Source organism: Mauremys reevesii, linkage group 2, assembly GCF_016161935.1.
Source record: "Mauremys reevesii isolate NIE-2019 linkage group 2, ASM1616193v1, whole genome shotgun sequence".
NCBI lineage: Eukaryota > Metazoa > Chordata > Testudines > Geoemydidae > Mauremys > Mauremys reevesii.
Genome location: NC_052624.1, coordinates 109633372 through 109652165, shown reverse-complemented (window position 1 = coordinate 109652165; position 18794 = coordinate 109633372). Strand labels below are relative to the sequence as shown.

Sequence of the window (18794 nt, the reverse complement as noted above, 5' to 3'; positions counted from 1 at the left end):
AAAACATTGTGCCCTTCTGCAAAAGGCCATTTTATGTTCTTTTCTTTCTAAATGGAGGGATTCAACCATGCTTTGATTCTGTGAGGAGGAAGGGGAGCATGCATCTAGGAAAACAACGATCTACTGTAGAATTTGCACAGCAATTACCATAAAAGTGAACAAGGAATCTGACAGAGTGAACTGAAAGAAAACTAAATATAAAACATCTATAGAGTTGGATGGTTGTCAAGCAGAAGGAGCAATTGCTGGAACACAGCCACAATCACCAATATAAATCTGAATGCCCACAGCTGAAAAGGAATAAGTAACTAGAGGTTATGTAAATCCTTATTCCTGCAGTCATGGAATGAAAAGTTGGCCAAGGTTAAAAAAATTAGAATTGGAGCTATTCAGCTTGAAGAATAAATACATTATAATTGGTATGCAAGGACCTGAATGCAAACCTTCTCAAGTTCAGTGTAAGCATTTTTTTAGGAAAATGGGAATTTGAAGGAGAACAGTAATACAGTGTATGTTATCAAGGGTAGCATGCACTAGGAGGTGCTACTACATACAATCACTAGATGAACACGAGGGAAAGACATAGAGACGAGTGTGGCTCTTTCTTTCAGAATAATGTCACAATGCCCTGCATTCCCCTGGAAGTTGGAAGTACAGTGAGAGTAGTAGTTGCATATGTGTTGAGAGAGTCAGAACAATGGCAAGCTATATTCTCTCAGTATGTGTAGCATACAGGGATTGAGCAGTATCCCTTTAAATAGTTATGAGCTTCCCTCTGTTCTATAGCAGAAGCCCCTGAAACCTAGCAGTATATTGATGTTACATAGCTAAGCCTTGTATGTTTGTATATAGTTAATATACATGGTTATTTGGAACTTAACTCTATCTGTATAGTTTCTTCATATCCTTAACATTGTGAAGACAGCAAAGACGTAACTCTGTTATCCTCCCGGCACTACTGCTGTGGCTGTTTACCCCTGCCTATAATGGAAAAAGTAGAATGAATGAGATTTTTTATCTTGGCTGGTTTCCCCCTCCTTCTGGATTTTTCTCTATCTGAATTTTTAAATCAAATTTAGTTTTTAAATTCGGGAAAAGCCTATCATCTACTGTGTGTAAATCCAGATAACAGTGGGACTTGGACCATCACCATTAAGACAATCTGTTCTCGTGATATTTCAAGATGCCTCCAGACCAAATGTAGATCAGGTCCATCAAGTCACCTTGGAGACATCTGAAGGAGGATGATAAGCCACTAGCTTCCCTGCCACTACCCAAGAGGCCATCAACAGGTAGGAGGTATTCAGGGCCTGTTTGGGGCAGGAGGTTGTGAGGAGAATGAGAGAGGGATAAAGGAACTGCTGTCAAGACTCAGACAAGCAACCATCCTTTTGGATGCTGATCTGAATTGAACCCAAACTCCAACCCCTAAGAGGTTTGCCCAGCACGGATAATGGGTATTTTACTGCCAGACAGCTCAGTGGTAATTGGGGGTGGAGTGGGGGTGGAAGGACATGGGTTACCCAACTCCAAAATTCCTTTGCTTCTCACCATAAGGTGTATCTAATAAGTACTATATTAATTACCACAGAGAAAATTGCTCTACCAGTCAGTAGATTGCTTATATACCCTGTCTGGTCATAGAATCTCATCTACCTTAAAGCTGCATGAGGAATGAGGCATGGGCTACTGGTCTGTGCACCAGGGCTAGGAGCTAGGGATTCTTAAAATTGAATCTTTAATCTAATACTTCCTCAGTAGCCTTGGGCAAGTCACTTAAATTCAGTGGCTCAGTTTTTCCACCTGTAAAATGGGCCTATGGCTTACTGACATCACAGATCTGTTATGGAGGATTAAAATCTTTAGCAGATTAATACTATTTAGCTGTTATATATCACATTTATTACTGTGTTCAGTTCTGGTGTCCACCCTTTAAAAAGGATGTTGAAAAAATGGAGCGTGCAGAGAAGAGCCACAAAAATGATTAAAGGGCCAGCAACTGTGTCTTACAGTGACAGTCTTAAGAAGCTCAATCTAATTAATTTATCAAAAAGATGATGGAAAGGTGACTTGACTACAGTGTAGAAGTACATTCCAACAGGAGAAAAAATACCGAATACTCAATGGCTCTTTAATTTAGCAGAGAAAGGCATAACAAGAACTGATGGCTACATGCTGAAGCCAGATGTATTCAAATTAGAAAAAAGACACACTTTTTTAGCTGTGAGAGTGATAAACAATTAGAACAAACTACCAAGGGAAGAGGTGGAGTCTCCACTTCTTGAAGTTTTCAGATTCAGACTCAGTGCCCAGTGGTATCCAAACTTTTCCTCACGTCTCCCCCTTACCATTAATGGAATGTGTTCATGCCCCTCCTCCATCACTGCACAGTTGGCTCAGCAGAGGAGCTTTGGCTGAAGGGTAGAACTAGGGAAGGAGGAGGAGTTGGGGCTAGAGGCGGAGCTGGCCGGGGGTGAAGAGGGAATGAGGGCAGAACTGGGCTGGGGGCAAGAGCAGGGGGCAGAGCAGAGTGGTGCACCCCACAGTTTTGGGACCACTGCTTTAGCTAGTGACACGTTATTGACTCAATACTGGAGCAACTGGATGAAATTCTTTAGCATTTATTACACAGGAGGTCAGGCTAGATGATATAATGGTCCCTCTTGCCTTAAACTCCATGGGTTGGCTTATATATAATTTTTTTTTTGGGGGGGGGGGAATTGTGACTACTAACTAAACCATGACAGTAAACCGACACTGCTACCCCAATTTATATTTTTTAAAGTTACCCAAAGGCCTGATTCCGAAGGATGGCTAGTATATGAAACTCCATTGACTTCATTTATACTGGCAGTATAAGCAATTTTTATTGGGTATATACTTCCCAGAATGGGAATCGCAACAGGTGTTGTACACTCTTAATACCTCCCAAAACCAGCTAGTATGTTTTCACCATATTTAGGAGCTTGCAATTATATTTTGCCCTGAGCTTTGTGTTTTGAGGCATTTTTGTATCTTATACAGCCTCAAGAACACTATCCGCACTGATCAAGTAATGTTTTTTGTAAAGCTTGGACAGTACATATCCTTTCCAAAAGAACCCCAGGAAATTGATTTTTAAAAATAATGAGGTGGCCACATGAAATGCCATGTTTTTGGCATTGTATTAATGTACAAATGTACTAGTTTTTGGTAAGCATAGTTTGGATTCAATGTCAAATTTGAGTTTAGAGTGTAACAAACAGAACATGACAGGCTATGAAGCCCCTTACTTGTTTACTTTCTATTTGAGAAGCTCTGTCTAAGCTTTACTTCCACTCCTAATTGAAGTAGCAGTGGCTGATGGTATGTTTGTGGGGGGGGGTGTTCTGTTTATTTAAAAAAAGAGGATTCTGGAGAGAGCAAGTAATGCTCATTTACAGTTTCTAGGTTAAAGGATGGAGGTTATAGTGACCCTATTATTTGTATATTATTCAAAGTAGAAAGAATGATGATATACTTGTCCAAAGTTTTCTACAAATCACCAACTCACTCTGCAAAAATTAAATTGCACCACATCCCTGGTAACAGACATTTGCTCAGTTACCTGGATAATAAATGCAATATACATACACGGAATGATTAAAGAACACACTCCATGGCTATTGTGCACTTTTCTGTTATCAATTGTTTACTCAGCTAAGAGACACCCTCAACCTTGATATCAATGGGAATTCCCAGAAGGATGCAGATAGCATGTATAGAATAGAACTTTCCTTTTCTCAGTATTTGTAACTGTATGTGAGGAGCATGTTCTGTAATGGCATTTGCTGTGTATAAGTGTGTGTGGGGTAACATGCAAATATTTGCAAGACTGCACACTGCCAGTCTTGGGCAAATGCTTCTGCATGATGTATCCTGCACCCTCAAAAAGAGGCTGCCTCTAATTTCGCATATGTCCTGTATGTTTTTTAATAAGATATTTGAAGTCTCTCTCACTGGCACCATTCAGTTGTAAATGGTTAAAAATAAAAACACTGATATAAAAGAAAGACCAAGACTACACAAATCTCTGAGAAACAATATTTTTACTACACATAATTATCATACAATGTACTTGACCCTATCCAAAAAGTTCCTGCAAAGGACATGTTGTAACTGAAAAGCAGAGAACAAACGGGATGCAAGGAGAAAAGCACAGGCTGGAGTAATATTTTTTTATTAACTCCCAACTCCGTGGAAGAGATGAGATATTAAGAGGGTATTAATGTGGAGGTGGTGCTGGGATAGGGAGCTCACTCGGTGCATAGTGGACATGATTTTGACTTGCCTTTCTCCTCACTCCATTCCCTTGGTTTCTGTTTTCCTTTATATCCTAACTTCTTCCTTGATCAAAGCTTTTTATTTTAATTTAAATGTAATTCCTGTAAATGATTGGAACCTCTCCAGCACTTCTGCACTAACGCTGAAGAGGGCTGGAACCCCAGAGCAAGGACACAGGATGAGTCACACACAGTCAGGGATGGGAGAGCTGGTGGGCTCAAATAAGAAACTGTCACACTGTAAAGCTTGGCCCCTTCCAATTTGTTCTCAGATCTAGGAAACTTTCAGTGCATCCCTTTCAGTGTAGAAAGGGTCAAGGAGACAGGAACCAGCCTCAAAGGTTCAGCTAACACGTTAGGGACAAGGATGTGGATACTCTTATTTTTGGAAAGCTAAATCAAAATACAACACTTAAGCCAAAGCAACAGCATCCATGCTCTGACTGAAATTACAAAAGATGTGAAATCAACCTGCTTTCAGGATATGTTTGAGTATAGCCCAGCCCAAAGGGAGCCAATACCTGTGCTGTTTAGGGCTGTGTAACCAAAGGCAACAACTTAATGTTTACTTGGCAATTTTACGAGGCTGCTCTGGAGAGGCAGGATCCTGCCAATTTCCATGTAGTTGGATGGAAACGAGGCTAACCCTGCTTTTAACCTATTCAACCTCCCCCCTCATTCTCCCCTCAAGCCCATAGGTGGCGAGTTCCATACCCACGTGGTGCTCAGGCACCAGCAATATTCAGAGCCTAGGGGCCCAGCTCCACAAATATTTAGGGCCGGGGGGGGGAGACCGGCCCCACCTGTGGCCCCCCCACGCCTTCCCCGAGTGTCCCCGGGCCCTGACTTGCTGCCCCCACCCCCCGCTCGCCTTGCCCAGGCTCCAGAGCAGAGAGGCACTGACATACTGTCTCTTCAGGGCAGATCCATGTTGCCTACCGGAAGCAACTGCTGCCGCAGGGTCCTAGTCCCCCCATCTCACTGCCAGGGCAGACTGACTCTGAGCCTGCCCTTCCCCCTCAGACCCTTCCCTTTTCCGGCAGGACCCTCCAGCAGCACAGCCCCACCCACCCGGCCCACAGTCACTGCTCCTGCCCCATGCTGGGCAAGGAGGCAGCCCCCTCCTTCAGCCCCAGTGAGGCTACAGTCAGGGGCAACAGCAGGGGAGGAGGCGCACACAGCACCCCCCGGCACCCACCACGGGGAAGGTGGGGGAGATTCCTGGACCTGAGAGAGGCCCTAGAAGCACATGTAGTGACAGTGGTGGGGGTGAGTGCAGGGGCGGCTCTAGGTATTTTGCTGCCCCAAGCACGGCAGGCAGGCTGCCTTCGGCAGCTTGCCTGAGGAGGGTCTGCTTGTCCTGTGCCTGCGGGAGGTCCGCTGAAGCCGCGGGACCAGTGGACCCTCCGCAGGCAAGCTGCCAAAGGCAGCCTGCCTGCCGCCCTCGCGGCGACTGGCAGAGCGCCCCCTGTGGCTTGCTGCCCCAAGCACGCGCTTGGCGTGCTGGTGCCTGGAGCCGCCCCGGGTGAGTGTGCTGCTGGGGGGGGGGGCAGGAAGAGCTTGCTGCTGCAGGCAGGGAAGGGCTGGGGGCAGTCCTCTCTGGCCCCTGTCCCGGAGCAGCCTGCCTGCACCCCAAACTCATCCCCAGCCCTGCCCCACCCCAGAGCCCACACCCCAGCCAGAGCTTTCACCCCCACCACATCCTCAACCATCTGTCCAAGCCCTGAGCCCCTCCAGCACCCCAAACACCTTATCCTCAGTCCCAGCCAGAGCCCTCACCCCTGATACTCCTACTGTCACCCTGCGCCTCCCCACACCCCAAGCCCCCCCATTGACTGCCCCAGACAGAGCCCTCACCCCCTACACCCCTACTCTCGCCCTGAGCCCCTCCCACACCCCAAACCCCTCATCTCTAGCCACACCCCACAGCCCTCAGCCCTGCACCCCATCCCTCTGCATCCCTCCCTCCCCCAAACTCCCTCACAGAGCCGTGGGCAGGTGGAAGGCAGAGTTGGAGGGGACGGAGTTTGGGCACCACCAAAATTTCTACAAACCTGCCACCCCTGCTCAAGCCTTGCTGTATAACATAGTGGATTGGGCACTGGCCTAGGACTTCAGGAGAACTAGGTACTATACCTGGTTCTGGCATGATCTCAGACAAATCACTTCACCTCTGAGCCTCAGTCTCCCTCTCTGTAAAACACTGATTATAGCAATAGTGATCTCCTTTGTGAATATCTACTGATGATGAGCACTCGATGTTATTAATACCAATGGCAATATATGTAAAGATATTTATCCCAAACAGTTCATCCTGTGTGCAGTAATCAAATACTGACAGATTTTGAGCAACAAGGACTGTATCCAGCAGCTCTTTCTGCCTAGTCGAACATTTCCCCCTAGCTCTAAATATACTTGTATTGCTTTCTCTCTCTGGATATATGATTCCTGGTGTTATCTCATTATGCAGTTTAGAAAATGTATTATTAGTATTACAGCACTCATTTTGACTTGGGGGTGGGAGGGACTATTCAAAGTAATATTATCTGGAAACACAATAAATCCTGATTACAGCAGTGAAATACCATGAAGAATGTGCTCCAGTCACTAGTATGGCATCTACTTTATACCTTAGTGTATCAACTTTGTGACAGAATTTACTGTCCTTTTCTCAGGGGCTCCTGAGTTAAACTAACACTGTTGTGAGAGAGGAGATGTTTGCACATTTATAGGTATGTTTAAGCTTATTAGAGTGTGGAATTAACCACCCTTAAATAAAAGAGACACTGTCAACTTAAATCTAGGCCAACATTAACATCTTGTATAAAAGCTAAACCTGATAGAAAAAATTCAGTGTAAACAGTTATTTTTAAACACATAAATATTCCCCTGCACTCTTTAACATCCAAATACTGAAGTATTGAGAATCTGACAGTGAAAGTGAATGGAAACCAAAGTGGAAGTGAATTGATTGTTTTTTATTGTCCAAAATGAGAAGACACAATAAATATAAACTCTTTTTCTTTTAATAATCCCAGGTGGTATTAAGGGAAGGGGAAACCTGGCTACCACTGCTGTTGTTCAGGCAGGGGGAAGGAAGGGCAACCAGACGGGGCAGGGGTTATTTCCATTGCTGCTGTTTGGGCATCTGAGGTGGTGTGGACATGACCATCACCATCTCCTGTAGCTGGGGACCACCTGTGGGGTCTTCTGTAAACCCTGCTCAGGTGGTAGGGCACAGAATACTCTCACAATCCATACGATCACACACACAGAGGTCCCATTCCCCACAGATAGTAATCAACAGCAAGGTATTACCCAAACAGTGGATATGAAAAATGTTATTAATTGCTTGTTAGCCTTCTGATCCACAGTGATTCTACCCAACCAAGGAGCTGATCTAGAGGAGCTTGCCTGCACACATCATGGCATACTCCAGGGAGCCTGATGAAAACAGCTAACGTGTGACACTTGGCATTGTGCATCACATGCAAAGGCAGGGATCAGAGGGCTTTCTTGCTGGGATATGCACTTGTTCCATGTTCATGCTCCTATGTGCCTGCAGTTGATAGCTCCAACATTTATGGCTATTGGGCCATTTAATAGATACTGTGAATTGGTTTAAAGTGGTGCTGCTTTTCCGTGAAAAATCAATCACAAGGAACATCCTCAGAACAGCATTGGTGAAGTGTATCATTGCAAGCATTAACCAGGCAATAAGTGTCTCCTGAAGAGATGTGTCTGGAGTAATGCCCCTCTGTAGCTAGGAAGCCTAAGGCTGCTGTTACCTTGACAACTGTAGACAGGACATGATTCATCCTGGTCTGAATCTAAATCCTATTGTAATTCTTGGCACAGATCACAAACTGTCAGTTTATCAAGTCTGTATCAGTGGAACACCTCTTCTTCAATGATTGTGAGAAATTAATGTTTTGGGTGGATGTCTTTCCAGGCTTAAGGTACAATGAAGAATGATAGCCTTGTGCTTAGGATGCAAGCCTGGGCCTTAAGAGCTCAAAGTTCAGTTCTTAGCTCTGCCACAGCCTTCCTGTGTGATTTTTGGCAAACCATGTTATCTATTAGTGCCTCAGTTCCCAATCTATGAAATGGGGACAATAATATTTCCCCATGTCACAAGGGTGAGGCTAAATCAATGTTTGTGCCACTCTGAGATACTATAGTAATGGCCCCTTGCAAGTGCCTAGACAGATGGAAGTAAGAAAGTGATTGATTTCCTTTTTAGAGCTTTTTCTCCAGCCATCCCTTCCACCACACCCAGAAGAATATTATGCTTTTCCCAGGGATCAGCATACGGGAGTGTGACTGCTTGGAAGGAAGTGTAGGCCTTACTATTTAGTCATGATTTTCACTTAAGGAAGTCTGCACCCACAACCTCTTTATTAGCTAAATTTTTATATTCTACCCCTTTTAAAATGCTTGAGGATCCATTATAACCAGACTCCTGTTGATAGTGGCTGGCCCTTGTGCAGTGACTGGCAAGCTTAGGGTTAAAACGCTGTCTCATGCCTGCAGAAATCCCACAGCTGCCAGCTATTAGCCTTCTCCTCAGGAAACTGGTGCTGGCTCATCAAAGTTAATTGTCAGCAGCACCTGAGTTCCCTAGAGGCTGGAGATACAAACCCAGCAAGGAGAGACTTAAATGCCAGATATGTTGGTTTCTTAGTGGATTCCAAGGAACATGATTTCCTAACCTCTCTACCCCATGGAAACATTTATGTAATGCTGAAGACTAAACAGATTGGGTACATTCCTTTCTTCTGTAAAAAACAGTTTGTTGTTTTCTCAACAACTGACCTCTCATCCTTCCTTTTAAGAGACACCTTAAAAAACACAGGACTACCAGATGTCTAGAGTTCTCCAAAAAAAATGTAATTTCTGATGATATAAGGTAACTATCTTTTTCATTATAAATAAATTCTCATTAGATGGCAACTAATAAATAATGCATGGGGAATATTGCTCCCTGATGTTCTTTGTCAGTCTTGGATTCCCAGTGAGTGGAGCTATTTTCCCAGGTTTCCCTTAGATGTGGTTTAAATTAAATGTGAAGGTTGATGCTGGATTTTTCTTCCTGTTACTTTGGGGTGCCTGGCATGTTAATGTTGTGATAATCTCTGCTGTATGTATTTGCTCTGAAAGGCATTTTTGTAACTGCAGATGCTTTTACTGTAGAACTTTTGTTTTCCTTAGGACAAATATATGTATGTGAGAGAGGTATACTCGTGCTTTCCCTATAGTCACATTTTATAATGGTCTCTTGTATTCACCTCACTCCCACCTCTTCAGATTTGCTGTTGCATAATTATATTCCCATCTTGGTGTCTTGCTGCTAATGAAGGAGGGGAGAAGCCACCTAGCTGTTCTGGAGCTAAATTAAAATTCATATTCTTTCTCTCCAACATAGCTTTTTTCCTGGGTGTCAGCCCATTTCCATTATTACAGAGTGTGACCTATACCCTGTGAATACGAGGATTAGCAGAAACAGAGGTGTTTCACCACTCAAACTGTCTGAGAGCTTCCCATGCTCTGCAGCAGTGTGAAAAAAGATGCCAAGAACAGAATTGTAGTTGCAGAAGCCAAATGCACATTTCAAATCATGTAAATTAACAAATAGCACCAGCTTGGGGCTCTGCAATATATGAAAGGCCTGTTCACTGAAAATCCATGAAGTACTAGATTGTCAGTAACATAAAAAGCACAGCATTTTGCTTAAAGAAAAGCCAAAAAACAGGTCCTTGAACACCTTTAAGCAGGTTTTTGCATATCCCAGAGCAGAATTTGCTACAGAATCTACCCCTCTTATTGCAGAACTGAGTTCAGAAGGGAAGGTCTTGCTTTCCCAATATAGAACCTTTCTAGCATTTATGGCTGCTAAAATCACCTTGAAAATATGAATGCAGAGCAAAGTGGTACACTGTCTACTGCCAGCCAGAACCAATAGGTGCAGGGCCGGTGCAAGGATGTTTTGCACCCTAGGTGAAACTTCCACCTTGTGCCCTCCCCCGCCCTGAGCCTCCCTACAGGAGCTCCCCACCCTGAGGCACCCCCTCCCACCCCAGCTCACCCCTGCTCCGCTTCCACCCCAAGCATGCTGTCACCACTTCACTTCTCCCGCTTCCCAGGCTTGCGGCGCCAATCAGCTTAGGCGCTGCAAGCCTGGGAGGCGGTAGAAGTGAAGCAGCCACGGCGTGCTGGGGGAGGAGGTGGGGCAGGGGTGAGCTGAGGCGGGGAGTTCCCCTGCGTGCCGCGCCCCCCCCCCTTACTTGCTGCAGGCCGCCCTCCCTGTGCCCCCCTGCCCCAGCTCCCTCCGCCTAAATGCCAGCAGCGCCCAGGGGTGGCCGAAGATCCGGGCACGGCAGTTGCTGCCAAAGAAAATGCCACCCCCCAAATCCTAGTGCCCTAGGCAACTGCCTAGGTCGCTTAAATGGTTGCACCGGCCCTGAATAGGTGAGTACTGCCCCAGTCAGTGATTGGTAGTCGAATTGAAAATGACATCGAGGTCAACATTGCTAACTCTTGCACTGTGGGTCACTTTAGCAGAGGCATTTAGTTTTGACTGCCAAACTGTCGCCCATGTATCCCTCCCCAGGTGCCAAAGCCTCCAGCTTCTCTCTGATGACTTGTAGTCATGCATTGTCCCACCGGCCCCATTTTGGCAGGTAGAGAACTGCAGAGGAGAGCAGTGGAAAACAGTGCGAGGGGTGGGGGTGTACGTGCATAGTGTGGTACTGTGAGGGTAGGACAGATTGTCCCGTTCACCAACAGCCTTTTTTTCTCTCTGGAAATTCTGCATTGAAACGTGCTGTGGGCAGAGCTGTGCAGAGGGCTGGCTGCTGCTGGACGGGGGTTGTGCTTGCTGTGGAGCACTGGGGGTGCTGCCTGGCTCTGGGCGGGGAGTTTTCTTTCCCCCGGGCGGGCAGTCTTAGAATGCACCGAACAGCAGCCGAGCCCGTTCGCTCTGCCTGGCTTCAGCCAAGCGGAACGCCAGTCCCGGCCTACTGATTGCCTGGCCCAAGGGAAGGTTTGCCTCAGGCGATTTCTGACAGGGCTATTCTACATCTTCCTCTTCAGGTTCTGACAGCACTGAGGTGCTGGCTTGGGGGGAGCTTCTTGTTTGACTTCCTGTGGGGGGGCTCCTAGTCTCCTAGAGCTCCCTGGGAGTGTGCCCTGGACACTACGCACACATCCTGTTGCTGGGGAATGGCATCCCACTGCAGCATTCAGTGTTTGTTATATTTGGCAGGAAGCTCCCACGGCGCATTAGGCCCAGGGCTGACAAGAAGGGGGGAAGCTGGTACAAATTACCAGGGCCCAGAGGTCCAGAAGGGGGCCTGAGGCCTGGCTTCGTTGGCCCTGTTTAGCTGGTCTGCCCTTGCTGGGGGGGCAAAATTTTTCACCCGGGCCCGAACCTGCTCTCGGCGGCCCTGATTAGTCCAGCTAGGATTTTTCCCCACCTCATTCATTGACACTTTGGCGGGTCTGCTGCTCTATTAGTCTGTTAGACTGAGCAGAAGTTTTGCTAGTCCCCATTGAAAATCTGTCTTTTGTTCAGTCACTGCAACTATTGCTTCTCCCAGGTCTGCATCCCCGTGAGGGGATGTCGCTAGTCAAGTGAGGAAACATCCTCTCGGATTTATTTTCTGTGGCTACTTTCCTGATGCCAACTCCAGGATTTAATCTCCTGTCTCAAGAACCCGTGTGGATGTATTACACTGTACTTCTGTACGTGCTAGGCTCTGATCTGACAGATATCTCACCTCTCCTCCTTCCTCCCCCCAACTCCATGCAAGTTGAGTCTATTACTCAGGACAATGACTTTTGTGCACCAGATGCTGATAAGTGAAAAGAAAATGATCCAGATGGGATGGAGAAATTATCCTTTTTCACATCTGTGCACACCCTTCCAACCCCCTGCGTTGTAGGCACAGACGTAGTCTTGGGATCCTGCAACTGAAGTCACTTGTTATGAATTTCTGAATTACTTAGTCTGCCAGCTTGAAAAGTAGCTGGTTTTGGGAGGAGGGAAGAATTAACACGCCTTGTGGCGCATAAACACTAATCAAAACTCGGTCCCTTCTGTTTATGCCCTTCTTCTGCTCCTATCATCAGCATCCACTTCTTGTGGCTCAGCTCTTACATAGGACAGCCTCTTATGGATCAGCAAGCAGACATCCTTCTTTTACTGGGTGGTGTCACGGCAGCTGAGAACAGTTTGTGTGACTCAAATTATCAAATGCCATTGAGCTAATGAAAGCAGAACTCAAGACAACTTGGCCGAGTTAGCTGCAGGCTACAGCAAGATCGTTATAAACGTTTTAAAATAAAAAATCAGAGTTGTTTGCACAGGCTGCTTGAAGTGGTTTGAACTGAGGATGGAGATGTGGGAAGGAATAAGTTCAGGGCAATGTACTTGGAAGGTTAAAAGGAAAGTGACAAAGACAGAAAACGCTATGTAAAGACTCGAGTTAAACAACTCCAATGCTGCTACTTAAAAGATGGGGGGAGGGGAATAACTGTGCATAACAACGGCCAACAATATCTTGTACAAGCGTCAGGAAGGACAAGACCAGCTCAAGAAGTGGGTGGTTTAGTTAAGAACCAAAGGGTGATTTTTTTGTCAACAAATGATTTGGGGGGGGGGGGGTGGAAGAGCCAACTGTTCCAGGTGGCATAGCAGGATAAGAAATCTCATGGCTGGGCAATTCATCATGAGAACGGATCACTTTATTACAGGAAATTCGCAAAGACTTCCTGGTTCAAGCGTGAACCCAAGCTAGGAAATGAGGGTGAATGATCTTTCTAATAAAGAAAAAATATTAACTGGCTGCTGAAAGTTGTGGCTATTTACCTTAATTAGGGAAGTGTATAAAGACAATTTAGTGAACTCCAGTTTACCATCATGAGGAACGTACTTTATCAGTTTAGCTAAAGACAGATTTCTGCAAAGTTTGTCCAACTGGTGAGTAAACTATTCTAAAAGAGAGAGCCCAGAAGGTAGGGTGTGTTTTTTTTTTTTTTAATTTGTTTTGTTAAGTTGCCTGGAAGATTTACCATCTAATATTATAGTTAATGAATTATTACACAGATTAACAAATTGGTTAATTTAATTACATGGCCCACTAACATCAGACAAATGCATAAACTCAGGTTCAATGTAATCTTCACTAACCTTAAAATAATAGCAGACCACAACTATCTGAAGTAAAACAATATGAACTTAAAATGTCCAACTATGATCAGAAAATTAAAGCTTATTTAACAAGAGCCTCAATGTTGCTCAATTAGGAGATGGACACTCTGAGTGGCCCAAGTGAGTAGCTTATGTAAATCATTGCTCCAGGTGAAAAATCAAATACGGAATGGGGGGGAGGTCAAGGGTATAAGAGTGATTATACATGCTTAAAATGAATTGTGAATATATAACCACAGTGAAGCTTGAGAGACATTTGTGAAATTCTTCTAAAAATGTAGATGGTAGACCAGAAAGTTGATGATAGGTATGCTCAGACAATGCTGAGAACAGTTAACTGATAACATAGTCAATTGAAGTTAAGCTACATTATTCATCTTGTAATACTGATCTGGAGCCATGTCTGAATGGCTTAGTTCAGTACTGTGGAAGCATATGTCACTAGGTGCAGTCTTCAGCCCATGTAAATATGCATCAGACAAAATCTTAGGATCTTTAATCTCAAAATATTCTAATACTGGTGCCTTTATGACAACATTTTTTTTTCTCAAATGCCAAAATACTTTCCTCTTTCTAAGCAGTCTGAGTGGAAAACTTAATTGTGACAAAGGTACATCTATTTAGATATGTGGGTGGGTGAGATTCTGTGGCCTGCAATGTGCAGGAGGTCTGACTAGATTATCACGATGGTTCCATCTGAAGTTAAAGTCTCTGACTCTGAGTCTATGAATCTCTCTGTAAGGCCTTCTTGTTTTGTGATTGTTCCATTTATACAATTGCTTCCACATTTCTCAGACCCATTGGAACTCCTTTGTTACTGAGCCACGTCTTTCTTTGGCAGGCTGCACAACATTATGCAGTCTCTCATTGTGGTGTCAATCACTGTCCTCTCCGCTTACAAGTAAATGTTACTTCCACTCTATTCAGATCTTCAAAAACTTTGCAATTGATGCTCGGTATATCTTGGATACTGGGGCAGTCCTGAAAACAAATCACTTAAATGTGCATTTACCAAAAAGGGAGATGAAGGAACTGAGTTTCTACATTGAGCCTGACCTGCCAAAACATTTGGTTTGCATCCAAAACTGAAAATACTATTTGTATTTTGAAAGTTAGACATAAGGTACAATTTCTAAAAGCATCTAAATGACTTAGGAACCCAAGCCCCAGTCAGGCACTTAAAATTTTCAAAATTACTTTAGTGACTTATCCATTACCTCCTAACTGTTCTTATGGGTAGCACTTGTGTTTAACTTGTTGGGTTTTATTATGGTGGCTATTCTATTAATCCAATCTGTTGCTATCTGACCTTGCTCAATAATCTTCCTCTTATTATCCAGACAAGTTCAGGTTTTGTTTCTCAGTGCTAATGGAACTTTATATGGCACATATTTGTAATGTATTTTTATCCTTAATGCATCTCTCAATCTGTTAAACACCATATGTCTTTTTGCATCTTGTTCCATACATAAATTTTCATTTTGCAGGTTGCCTTTCCGTGGCTGATTAGATTGGACTTCTGTGGTGCTTCCTAGGAGCCCATGTTGTTCACCACCACCTGCCCTTAGCATGAGGAAGCCTTGTCTGTGCCTACCAGGGGTCAGCTACCCATCTTCACCAGCTATAGGCAGCACATATTCCCTCTAGATATCTGCAGGGCTCTCTCTCTCTCTCTCTCTCTCTCTCTCTCTCCAGGTTGTAAGGTGACCAGACAGCAAGTGTGAAAAATTGGGATGGGGGTGGGGTGTAATTGGGACCTTTTTCTTATATATGCTCCTAAGTTGGGACATCTGGTCACCCTAAAAGATTGGCCATTGGCACTCTCCAACCCTTGAGCACTCTGAGCATCTCCCTGGAGTGTCCAGCCCCTGATCCACTGGACAGTCACTGTATTCACAGATTCACTTCTCTCAAAGGAACAGTACACCCAGCTTCTGAGTTCCAGTTCAGATCACTGGTCTGCTTAACACACAGCCCGAAGATACATCTATAGAGACAACAAGTATACATTTACTTAAAGAATAGGGATCAGAAGAAGCAAGTAAAAGCATTGGAAACAAACAGTTACGTATAAAATAAAATTATAACATGCATTTTAGAATCTAGACTTCATTAAGACAGAAGAATATCTTGTTATAGTATTGCTCACCAGCACTGTACAGCCAGACCAGGCTGTGATCCCTCGTTCAGGACAATAACATATTGTCAGCATGTCACATTGGTGAAGGGATACTTGGTGTCTTATTGCAATCCTAGATGTATCAAAATAGCTCTTTGATCTTTATTCATAAATTGAGCAGCCTCCTGCTGTGTGGTTCATCCTGTAGACTTCATGATCTCTTGTTGATTTTTGCAATCTTAGTTAGCTGGTGGCTCCATATTCAAATAGATTTACATTGTGAGATACACAATATGCAATGACCAGACAGAGATAATTGCCTAACCACAAGCTCCTGGTGACCTGCCTTTAACTTCAAGGTTTTAAGAACATAATTTCCAGTATAGATACATAACTTCTTAAATATTATCCCTACAAATGTTTCACAATGATTATGGTGACCACTGGGCTGTTTGGTGACTCTACCGCAACCTGGTGGAGGGATGTAACATTTGAAGTAGGGGATCACTGGCTGGAGCTATGCCATCAATGATGAAGGGTGGTCCAAAATATTGTCTTGGGCATTATGTGAAGTGGACCAGTCCAATGAGAACCCTGAAAATAATGGCTAACATGGGTGGTGAAGACACAGGGCAGCAGCTGCACCTAGCTACCAGAGGTAAAAAGTTGCCGTGAAAGATCCAACAGCTCGGGTCGCAGAGGATGATGCCACTACTGGTAGACCAGGAAAAGGTTCGTGTTGCTGCACCTCTGTCTCATCATCATGGGAGAAGGTATTCTTTGAGACAATCGTTTGCTCTTGCTTTTGATCAACATGAATAACTTAGTGCTCAGCATGAGGGTTAAAGCCCAGGCCCTACACTCAGCTGCAGATACCCTGCTGGCACTGTCTTCCTCCAGTGCAAATGTGACATGCTTGCACCAAAACATCCCTAAGGATGCTAGTCCTCTGATGTCAGCAGGCACTTGTGCAGTATACCGTGACAATGCATTTAATTGTCGCTGAGATCTCTGCCAATTCATTTAAAAAAAATGTAACCTGGAATGTTGCAACTCTTTACAGACATGGTCATCAGGTTGTTGTCTACTTTGCATGAGACCATCTTAGCATATCAATCGCTGCCTAATGGAAGTAAAGCTGGTAGATCATGGACGCCATGAGATGATTCATTGCTTCTTTACCTGGTGGTCCCAACCACTTACATGGGGTAGCATTACTACTGGGAGGCAAGGCCAAGTCATCTTTGATAACTTGGATGCCCATGTCATCTTGACCACTTATTGCACATTTTAAACATCGGCATGGTCACCTCACTGTCATAGTAGTCTATGCACTGACAGAAATGATCTTTGACTAAATCATTCCTCTATGATCAATTGGAATCTCTAGGATGCACTGTCCCTTCACATGATAATCTCATGATCTTGGGTGAGATCCCTGCAAATTTGGGCTTGAACAGGTCATTGGCCATTATGGTTCAGGTATACCCAATGATAACTCCTGTCATTTGCTTACATTATGTGCCTCAGGCAATCTCTCCATTCTCAGGTTGTGGTTCAAGCGATGATGCATACACCAGATGTCCTGGAGCTCTCACGATGGCATCATTCATGAGGAATTAGACCACATCATCTCAAATGACAGATGTCTATTTACCTCCTGCAGAGTATATCATGGGGCAGAATGTGCCTCAAACATGGATCACCGCCAAGTGGTTGTCCACATGGCACCGACCTTTTGAAAAGCAAGTAAGTCCTCTGATGTCAAACTTCATCATCGCAATGCACTTCTCTGCATGTCAGATTAGGCCAATAGGTTTTTGTTTCAACATCAGTAATAGATTCTTTGCCCTTGCTGACCTACCAGATGACATTGAGGTTGCCTGGTCTCTGTTCACCTCTGCCAAGCAGACAATCGGCTATAGGTGCCTAGCATTTCTATCATGGCAATCAGAGGAGGCCATCCAGCAATAAAATTGAAAGCCACAGTCTGCCAGCATGGTGATGCGTGCACTCATAATCAGCTGAAGTGAAAGTTCAATGCCCTGGCACTTTGCAATCATGAGGCATGTTACAACCAAGTGGTGGATGAAGTTGAACTTGGCTTAGCCAGGGTAGGTTTAAAGCCAGAATTCCATGCAATCTGCAGCCTCAGCAGTCAAGAGGTAGTCGCTATGAATGGCATCCTGAATGACAGCTAAGGTCATCCATGTAAATCTGATGACATTCTTTCACGCTGGGTGGCACTTCACCACAGCACCCTGAACCACTCTCCAGCCACTGGTTTCTCAGAACTGGATTACTTGGCAGCCACTGTGGTTTCAGACCCAGACACTTCTACTGATGCACCAGTGTTGGATGAAGTGAAGAGTGCCATTTGCAAACTGAAAAACTGATGCACAGCCAGTGCTGATGGTATCCCCTCAGAACTGCTAAAATGTGCTATTGACCCCATAGCGGAATCACTTCTGGCCATCTTTCACCTGGTGTGGCAAACTGGAAAATTGCCAACTGCCTGGAAGGATGGTATTGTGATTCACTTTGAGGGCAAGGGACTGCACAGTGAATGTAAGAGCTACAGGCTGATAACCTTGTTGTCCATGCCAAGGAAGGTATTTGTGCATGTTCTGCTGGCGTGTTTTGGAGCCCCTGCTACATCGGAAGCGTCACTCCCAACAGTCAGGCTCTATGAGGAACAGGTCCACATTGGATGCCATTTTGGCCCTCTGCTTGTTGTCGGAGATGCAACACAAGTTCAAGAAGCCCCTGTATGTAGCATATGTTTATCTTAAGGCTGCGTTTGATTCAGTTGACTGAATTGTGCTATGGAACGCCTTTAGAGGGCGTCAGTATCCCAACCACTCTGCTGGACTTGATTAGTGAGCTGTATAATAGAACTGCTTCCCATGTAAGTCTTGGGAATCGGATGTTGTCACCTTTTAAATCAGTATTTGGTGTCGGGCAGGGCTGTGTCTTGCACACTCTCTTGTTGAGCAATGGATTTCATAATGTGGCATTCTGCCAGGTCCATAAGCATTAAGATCAGTGATCTCTTGCTCTCAGACCTTGACTATACTGATGATGATCTTCAAGTACAGAGCCCCAACAGGTTTCGTGAGGTACTCCAGAAAATGGAGAAGGAGTTGGCCAAGGTTGGCCTCCA

At 44.7% G+C, this 18794-nt stretch overlaps 1 long non-coding RNA gene across 1 annotated transcript in view; it reads left to right on the top strand.

The window, feature by feature from the left end:
- The first annotated feature begins 8956 nt into the window (after positions 1-8956).
- LOC120396718 overlaps positions 8957-18794 on the top strand; it is a 190611-nt gene continuing 180773 nt past the window's right edge. The window contains exon 1 of the long non-coding RNA XR_005593320.1: positions 8957-9210. This is a non-coding gene — a long non-coding RNA (uncharacterized LOC120396718). The remainder of the gene's footprint in view (positions 9211-18794) is intronic.